General features: G+C 45.2%; 2 non-coding genes across 2 annotated transcripts; one reads left to right on the top strand and one right to left on the bottom strand.

Moving 5' to 3' along the window:
* Positions 1-1653: 1653 nt before the first annotated feature.
* trnap-cgg lies at positions 1654-1743 on the bottom strand. The gene is given in 2 exon segments: positions 1654-1689; positions 1708-1743. It is a non-coding gene; the product is annotated as a tRNA-Pro (tRNA).
* Positions 1744-3737: 1994 nt separating this feature from the next.
* Positions 3738-3810, top strand: trnar-acg. Its single transcript has one exon. It is a non-coding gene; the product is annotated as a tRNA-Arg (tRNA).
* Positions 3811-9967: the final 6157 nt, after the last annotated feature.

Below are 9967 nucleotides of genomic sequence, written 5' to 3'. Positions count from 1 at the left end.
TCATGTTTGCTTTACACACATAAAGGCCCTCGGTTTAAACCCGCACAGAAACATTATCAAACCCCCATTCATTTCCGTGTGTGGAAAAGTTACATGATTGACATTTTCATTATTCATTTACACCCATCCTGAATTGCCCTTGAATTGGGTTGCTGAGTGAATCTGCCGTGTGGAACCCCGATCCCCAGAGCTTCAGCCTGGTTCTCTGCTTTACTGGTCCAGAGACAGTTACACTATTCACCCAGCAGCCACTCCCCCAGTGAATCCACTGTCCAATATTACCTGGTCCAGAGCCAGTTACACTATTCACCCACCAGCCACTCCCCAGTGAATCAACTGTCCAATATTACCTGGTCCGGAGCCAGTTACACTATTCACCCACCAGCCACTCCCCCAGTGAATCCACTGTCCAATATTACCTGGTCCAGAGCCAGTTACACTATTCACCCACCAGCCACTCCCCAGTGAATCCACTGTCCAATATTACCTGGTCCAGAGCCAGTTACACTATTCCCCCACCAGCCACTCCCCCAGTGAATCCACTGTCCAATATTACCTGGTCCAGAGCCAGTTACACTATTCACCCACCAGCCACTCCCCCAGTGAATCCACTGTCCAATATTACCTGATCCAGAGCCAGTTACACTATTCACCCACCAGCCACTCCCCCAGTGAATCCACTGTCCAATATTACCTGGTCCAGAGACAGTTACACTATTCACCCACCAGCCACTCCCCCAGTAAATCCACTGTCCAATATTACCTGATCCAGAGCCAGTTACACTATTCACCCACCAGCCACTCCCCCAGTGAATCCACTGTCCAATATTACCTGAATATAATATCTTACAAGCATGTGTCATTCGCTCTGACGTGTACCTCAAAATACATTCAGGATTAGCTGAAAATTGCCGGCACACTGAGCAGGAACATAGATGCTCCAATTTTGTCTCGGCACAAATATCAACAGTTCATTCAATGGTGCCAAATGCAGGTCAGAGGCTGGGAATCCTGCAGCGAGTAACTCACCTCCTAACCCCACAAAACCTGACCACCGTCTACAAGGCACATGTCGGGAGTGTGAGGGAATACTCTCCACTTGCCTGGATGGGTGCAGGAACTCACCAAAGGCATCTCAGACAGCACCTTTCAAACCCAAGACCCTGACACCCTGAAAGTTTCCTTCCCAGCCACTCCCCATCCTGACTGGGAAATATATCGGCTGTGCCTTCACTGTCACTGGGACATAATCCTGGAACTCCCTCCCTAACAGCACTGTCGGTGTACCTACACCAATGGACTGCAGCGGTTCAGGAAGCAGCTCACCACCACCTTCTCAAGGGCAAAGAGTTCTGGGCAATAAATCCTGGCCTCCCCAGTGATGTTCACATCCTCGAATGAATAAAATGAAACAGACACACAGCTGCCTGAATCCACCATCATGGAGTCACCTGGATTAGTGAATAGAGATAAGGGAATGTCCACTCAACCAGTCAAGCTTTTTGAAAATGTCTCGATTTTCTCGGTAACGTGTTGATTCCCTGCAGTGTGAGCTCAGCTTCTCAAAGCAAACCCAACGTGAACCGATCCCGCTGTCTGCACCGGAAAGAAATGAACAAAACGTGCTGCTGGCCAATAAGAAACAGCATCAAAGGGCTCGTCCGGGATTTGAACCCGGGACCTCTCACATTTCCAAGCAGCATAAACCCCGAAGCGAGAATCTTACCCCTAGACCAACGAGCCGGTTGGACGGTGCTGATTGAAGCAAAATATGCTTTTATCGCCATCCACAGCCACTCACATATCTGCAGAAAATGCCGCGTAAACTCAGGCAGTCAGGCAGCATTTGTGGACATGGAAAAAAAATTCATCTTTCACCTCCTTGACCTTCCATTGAAACCGGGAAAGGCTAGAAATGTAGAAAATTAGAAGCAAGTGAAATCCCGGAGGGAGGAAACAGAGCAACGGGAAAGCGCTCTGATAGGGGGCAAGTCAGGGGAGATTAAATGGCCTTGGCTTCCCTGGGCCACAGGGTGAGGTTAGCATCGAATCAGAGAATAATGACACCACAGTATGAGGCCATTCCGGCCGCCGGGTCTGTGCCAGCTCTCTGTTAGCGCAATGGAAGAAACAAAGAAACAAAAGATATGTCTGGAGGAGCTATCGATGGCATATTGATCAACAACTACCGCCCGGACACAAAGAACAAGTGGAAACAAGATTGAAATCCAAATCTGCGATGTAAGGACACACAAAATGGGGGCAGCATTTACAGTGTGAAACTGCTGAACACACACTGAGTGTGAAAGCTGTATTGAGCCCAGTGGAAAGATGCGCTGCTGTTCCTCGAGTGGCTGTTGAGCTTCTTTCGAACTCTGCACATGTGCTGTATCATTCTAGAAAACAGAATATTCAGTTTCACAGAAGCTTATTTCGTCTGTTTGCATGATGGGAATGTGGAATTCGAAACACAAACAGACCAGCCATGGTCTCAGTGAATAGCAGGACAGGCTGAAGGGACCGAATGGCCTACTTCTGCTTCTATCTCATCTGTTTGTATGTGCTACCGTGTGTGTATCATGCTATAAAACAAACCAGTTAGTATCACAGAATCAAATGTCGTCTGTTTGCATGATGGGAATGTGGAATTCGAAACACAAACAGAGCAGCAAGTTAATTGAACAGTACGAAGTCTTTCAACACTAGGTTAAAGTCCAACAGGTTTGTTTCAAATCACTAGCTTTCGGAGAACTGCTCCTTCATCGGGTGAATGAAGAGGTGGGTTCCATAACCACATATATCGACAGTCAGTGATGCAAGGTGATACGTTGAAATGCGAGTCTTTGTATCATTGACTGTGTCTATATATCTGGTGGTACAACCCACCTCTTTACACACCTGAGGAAGGAGCAGTGCTCCGAAAGCTAGTGTTTGAAACAAACCTGTTGGACTTTAACCTGGTGTTGGAAGACTTCTTACTGTGCCCACCCCAGTCCAACGCCGTCATCTCCCTATCTTATTGAATAGTAGAACAGCCTGAAGGGGCCGAATGGCCAACTTCTGCTTCTATTTCACCTGCTCCTATGTTTGAAAACAGAGAGGAACCATTGACTGAGACAGCAACTTAAGGTGAATATTATGGCGGGTATTTGATGAGGAAACATGTGGCCATGTCGCCCTCTGGTGGACATGATCGGAACTTTACAGCGTTCGGACATTTGATGGAAACAGAAAATGAGAGTAACAGTTCCAGGGGAATAAATGCAGCAGGGGAAACAGAGCCTGCAGTTTGTCCATAAACATCACCGACACCAGCTGATCGGACAGGAAATAAACGCTAGTTTTATCGGTGTAGTTCGTTGTTCATTGTGTAGCTCAGAGCGGGAAATACCTGCAGACAGGAAGGAGCTGGGAATTTCCAAACTTACATTCATTCACTTGTTGTTTTATGTCCTAGTCAGTGTTACTCCAGCCTGGCCATTCACCAACTGCATTTCTCCACAGACAGACACTGGACACGATCCCACAACTGGCAGCCCATTCTTTCTGTTTTTCGGGGATGACCTCCCAGGCTGGGAACAGCATTGGTGTATTTTACACTGTCACCAAATTCAACCCCGACTCCAATCCAATCCGCCGGGGGGGGGGGGGGGGGGAATCCTGAGAGAATTTCCCCCAGAGTTGTGAAGCACTTTGGGATAAATAGTCTGTGTGACGTAGTGAACCAATTTCGCTCTGGGCCAGTGGCGCAATGGATAACGCGCCTGACTACGGATCAGGAGATTCCAGGTTCGATTCCAGGCTGGCTCGTGGTAAACCTTTCGACATCAGTTTGCAAAGTCCATGAAAAATGCATATTGAATAACTTTTACCCAATTCAGTTGATCGTTTAGATTATTAGATTTACTTTTAGTAGCCTTTTTGACAAATTCCAGTATATTCTAAAGAGACAGAAACTGACACAAATCAGATGGCAGAAATGTTGGGAATGGAGGGTTTAGTGAGAGGGAGGAACTGAAGGAGATCAATATTGGTAGAATCATACAATCCCAACAGTGCAGGAGGAAACCATTCGGCCCATCGAGTCACCACTGACCCTTGGAAAGGGCACCCTAATTCGGCCCACACCCCCGTAACCCAGTCATTTCGCATGGCCAATCCACCCAGCCAGTTTTGCCCTTTGTGCCTGCTGAGGGGGGCGGGGGGGAGGAGGTGAGTTACTTACTGCAGGATTCCCAGCCGGTCTTTTAGTGTTAATCAATTTAATATATTAACAGAGACAATCCCAGCCTCTAAACTGCATTAATCGCCATTGAACGAACTGTTAATATTTGTGCCGAGTCAATATAGGAGCATCTATATTCCTGCTCAGTGTGCCGGCAATTTTCAGCACTTCTGCTTCTCCTGAATGCATTTTCCAGCATATATGAGAGCAAATGACATTTGCTTTGTCAGATATTATATTCAGGTAATAATCGAGAGCGGATTCACTGGGGCTGATAGTTGGTGTTGAGTTGTGTTATTGTCACTAAACTGGCAATGCAGAGAATCAGGCTGAAGCTCTGGGAACCGGGGTTCCACACGGCAGATTCACTCAGTTTAAGGGTTATTCGGGATGTGTGACAATGAAAATGTCAATTATGCAACTTTTCCCAAACACTTAATCGAATGGGATTCGATAATGTATTTACGCCGTTACCAATCCAGGGTTTTTTTTAAAGTGTAAAGTAAACATGACAACCACCACACCACATAAAGAGGCACCGAGTTTGACCCTCTGACCGAGATCAGGAAACCTGCATTCTTGTTGCACTGAAGAAACTCCTTTTGAGGGAGTTCAATTCGGCTGAAAACTTAGACAAGCGGCAGAGAAATTGATTTAACATTATTATTCGAATCAGAAGATGTCGCAGCTCATCGGAAACCCATTCACACTTAACACGTGTGAACTCTCTGACCGATTCCTCCCAGTCCCCATAATGGTGGATTTTGTAGGATATCATTTGAAACGGGTGTAAGGTCATGGATTCTCTTAATGAGTAAACAGAAAACAGCAAGAATACAATTTATCGCCATAATGTTTCTGCCCGGTTTATAGAATAGAACAGTACAGCACAGAACAGGCCCTTCGGCCCTCGATGTTGTGCCGAGCAATGATCACCCTACTTAAACCCACGTAACCTGTATACCCGTAACCCAACAATCCCCCCATTAACCTTACACTACGGGCAATTTAGCATGGCCAATCCACCTAACCCGCACATCTTTGGACTGTGGGAGGAAACCGGAGCACCCGGAGGAAACCCACACACACACGGGGAGGACGTGCAGACTCCACACAGACAGTGACCCAGCCGGGAATTGAACCTGGGACCCTGAAGCTGTGAAGCATTGATGCTAACCACCATGCTACCGTGAGGCCCTGTGACCTTTCGAACCGGGGACCTTTCGCGTGTGAGGCGAACTGATAACCACTACACTACAGAAACCGCTGGCTGATGTTCACTCTAATGAGCCTGTGTAGAAAGCGGACACTGTTCTGTCACTCAGTCACACTTTGGGACCTTTGTTTTTTTAGAATTCGGCTGTTCTCATTAGGAATGCTGCAGAGATACTAATAAATTCATGTAACCATAAATTGGCAAAACGCAATAAGCGGCACTTCGATCACCTCGACCAGCTTTTTAAAAGAACAATCCTTTGATTAGTCTCAATGTTTTTCTCTGTTTCAACGGCCTTGAGTTTTCTCCATTTCAGCTGATCGTCCAATTCGCTTTTGAAAAAGGAATTTCTGTCGAATCCACGCCCAGTTTGATCAACGTTTGATCATTCGATCAATGATCAATGTTTCACTGGGCCAGAAGATGTGAACACGGAAATTATGTAGTTTACGATATAAACAATATGTAATCATGCAATTGATTTCATACCGAATTTATGAAGGTGTTTATTCCTGATTAAGCATCTTTTCATTATTTCTGAGTTGATATACAGAATTTAATTATATTTGATCTACAGCCTGTTCACAGAGTCTGTCTATTAGAGAGGGAATGATTTTTAGAATTTCACAAAGCCCTGTTGAGATCACTTTGCTGCAGTCCTCCACTTTATTTGGTTTCAAATGAATTTTCAAATGGAGAAGCATCTCAGGGTGGAATGATTTCTGCTCACTCAGTAATAACATCATTCTCATGTTGCTTCAAAAATATCAATCAATTTACTCAGTATCTGTTCAGTTACTCAAAACGTCATCTTATCCGACATTTATATCCTCATTTGAAAGTGAGACTCTGAAATATACAACATTGATTTGCAAACATGACTGACAAAAGAAAATAATTCGAGTCACTGGGAAATACAAACCCCATTGTGCTCATATGAGATTGAGCACAGCCAGCACTGAAATGAAATGGGATAGTTTTACAGGTAGAGATTTGAGAATGATATTTTCATTATATTTGATTCCTTTTTGTTCTGTGTCTGAGACATTCTGACGCCTTCATCCCGTTCAGTCACAGAATCGCTTGCGCCTGTCTTTATGCGCATGTTTCAGACGGTGATTAAACCGGCTTCTGTAAACCCATTCAATTCTGTTGTGGACTGAACGAACCGCTAATATGTGAACTTTCTCAAAATGCGAACATATTTTCCATCTCATTGCATCAGGGCAATTCAGCATTTCTGATTTTGCTGAATGCATTTTGAGGCCGGGGTAAAAGTAAATAGAATTGGCTGCAGCACCCGAGATCCCGATAACTTCCAGCAACAAACTTAAATCATTCTAACTTGTCTCACGGTTAATGTGAAAGATTTGATAATGTTTCTGTCCGGTTTTCAATCGGCGAATGTGATGACCAGGACACCACAGAAAGAGCAGCACAAAGCCCATCGTGCTCGGCTGCAGCTTCACAACAGCTTTCAAATCAAATGAGAGAATGTTACTCCACAACGGATTTGAAATGGAGATGCCAATTGGATTTGATCCTTCCTTGTACAAGATGTGAACAATTCCGTTGGTCAAATCCCGTTAGTGAATATGAAAGGCGGAAGTGAGCAGATCCGCACAGAACCTCCTTTCCGCGTCTCTCTTTCTGCTTTACCTCCACAGGAAGACCGAGAACAAGTGAATTGTAACCATCTCTGCCATTTCCTCTGCTTCAATTACCATATTGTTGGCGTCTGTCTTTATGGGCAACATTACTGTCAGCATGAAATCAGACATTGCTGGATAGATTAGCTGGTCTGCCGAAATCTGTGGAGAGAAACCAGTATGGGAGGGTAGGGTAGGAATGGATAGAATTATATAGTTGAAAAGGGACACAGGAGGTGGGGCAGAATAGAAGGTCAGGTAGAACAGAAAAGAATAGAATAGCATACCTACAATGCATAATGAGGCCATTCAGCCCCTCGAGTCTGCACCGATCCTCTGAAAGAGCACCCTAACCAGGCTCCCGCCCTATCCCGAAACCCCGAAACTCAACCTAACCTGCACATGTTTGGATACGAAGGGGCAATTTAGCACAGCCAATCCACCAAACCTGTACATCTTCAAAGATGTGCAGGTTAGGTGGATTGGTCATGCTAAATTGCCCTTAGTGTCCAAAATTGCCCTTAGTGTTGGGTGGGGTGACTGGGTTATGGAGGTAGGGTGGAGGTGTGGGTTTGGGTGGGGTGCTCTTTCCAAGAGCCGGTGCAGACTCGATGGGCCAAATGGCCTCCTTCTGCACTGTAAATTCTATGATATCTATGATATCTTTGGACTGTGTGAGGAAACCAGAGCACCCGGAGGAAAACCATGCAGACAAGGGGAGAATGTGCAAACTCCCAAGGCCGAATTGAACCTGGGTCCCAGGTGCTGTGAGGCAATAGTGCTAACCACTGTGCCGCGGTGCCGCATGGACAAATTTGTCAAGGACATAAAACAGAGGGGTCTTTAAGGAATGAAAAGTATTAATGGTGGTAAAATGGTGAGAAAGCCGAATATGAAATGGAAGCAACGGAACAGCGAAGGGCAGATGGGGGAGGCTGTAAAGGCAGATGGGGGAGGCTGTAATGGCAGATGGGGGAGGCTGTAAAGGCAGATGGGGGAGGCTGTAAAGTGCCTAATAGGAAGATGAGGTGTTGTTCTTCCAGTTTACATTGGGCATCACTGGACCATTGCAGCTGCCTCGGATGGACATAGAACATAGAACAGTACAGCACAGAACAGGCCCTTCGGCCCTCAATGTTGTGCCGAGCCATGATCACCCTACTCAAACCCACGTATCCACCCTATAACCGTAACCCAACAACCCCCCCTTAACCTTACTTTTATTAGGACACTACGGGCAATTTAGCATGGCCAATCCACCCAACCCGCACATCTTTGGACTGTGGGAGGAAACCGGAGCACCCGGAGGAAACCCACGCACACAGGGGGAGGACGTGCAGACTCCACACAGACAGTGACCCAGCCGGGAATCGAACCTGGGACCCTGGAGCTGTGAAGCATTTATGCTAACCACCATGCTACCCTGTTGCCCCACACATAAAGACATGTGTGTTTATTTCAGATTTCAGCAACCGCAGTATTTTGCTTTTATTACAATTCGACATTTTTGATAGAGTGTCATCTGTAAACCCATTATAATAAGTTGTTGACTGAACAAACTGTTACTATGTGTGCCGAGTCAAAATACAAACATCTTTTGATGCTCTGAGTGTTCTGATTTCTGGAACCACCCAAAGGGAGTCACTAGACTTGGTATTGTGCAGTGAGATGGGATTAATCAGTAATTTCATGGTGAAGGCAGCCCTCGGTGGCCGCGATCACATACAACTGGATTTTACATTCAGTTTGGGGAGAGGAGAGTGCGTCTTTTGAACTTGGGAAATTATGAACTTGAAGGACAATTATGAGAGCATGAGAGCTGAGCAAGCAGGACTGAACTGTAAATAGAAGTACACATAAATTACAAGTGCAGCCTATCATTGCTCAGAAATTATGTTTAAAGCATAATCTGACTTGGAGCCACTTCACTGAAAGCTGTTGTTCTCAGACACGCCATTCTGCATGTCATAACTGACAGATTAAGAGTAAAACAGCCCACTGTTTCACTGTAGGGAAAGGACACACCATTGTAGATGCCCCATAATGTTAGAGATCGGCTTGTTGAATCTGCTCATTCCATTCCATCTTATATTCAGCTAATGGGGGAGAAAAAACTTAAGTACTACAACTTGCAGGCGTTTGGGGACAATGGCGAGTTTGCTGCTCTGATTACCTCAAATCTCCTTATTACAAAGTGTATTGAGAAGCACTGGAAAGGATGCAAGAAACTTATATTGGAGCGATTCTATGCTGACAAGTTATACACATCAAGATAGATTGAGCAGGCTAGGGACGTTTCCTTTGGAAAAGTGAATGATTGAGTAATATAAACGTAGAGAAGTGTTTTTACTGGGTAGACAACTGGAAGATATTTTCACTTGTATAAGGATGAAAATAAATATAACAGTAATACATCTAATGAGCAATTCTCTTTAACTAGACATTAAAATAGAAAATACTGGAAATACCCAGCATATCTGGCAACATCTGGGGATTGAGAAACAGTTCACCTTTCAGATCTGTGCTGATGCAGTGTAGTTCTGATCTTAGACATGAAATGTAAACCCTGTCTCCCTCTCCACAGACACTACCAGATCTGCTGAGTATTTCGATCCTGGCTTGGGTCACTGTCTGTGTGGAGTCTGTACATTCTTCCCATGTCTCAGTGGGTTTCCTCCGAGTGCTCCAGTTTCCTCCCAGAAGTCCCGAAAGATGTGCTTGTTCAGTGAATTGGAAATTCTAAATTCTCCCCCAGTGTATCCAAACAGGCGCCGTAGTGTGGCGACTAGGAGGTTTTCACTGTAACTTTATTGCAGTGTTAATGTAAGCCTACTTGTGACACTAATAGAGATTATTATTAGATTATTATTTTTGTTG

This window comes from Scyliorhinus canicula, unplaced genomic scaffold (genome assembly GCF_902713615.1).
Source record: "Scyliorhinus canicula unplaced genomic scaffold, sScyCan1.1, whole genome shotgun sequence".
Taxonomy (NCBI): Eukaryota; Metazoa; Chordata; class Chondrichthyes; order Carcharhiniformes; family Scyliorhinidae; genus Scyliorhinus; species Scyliorhinus canicula.
The sequence above is the reverse complement of the archived record's forward strand: the minus strand, read 5'-3'. Positions and strand labels throughout refer to the sequence as shown.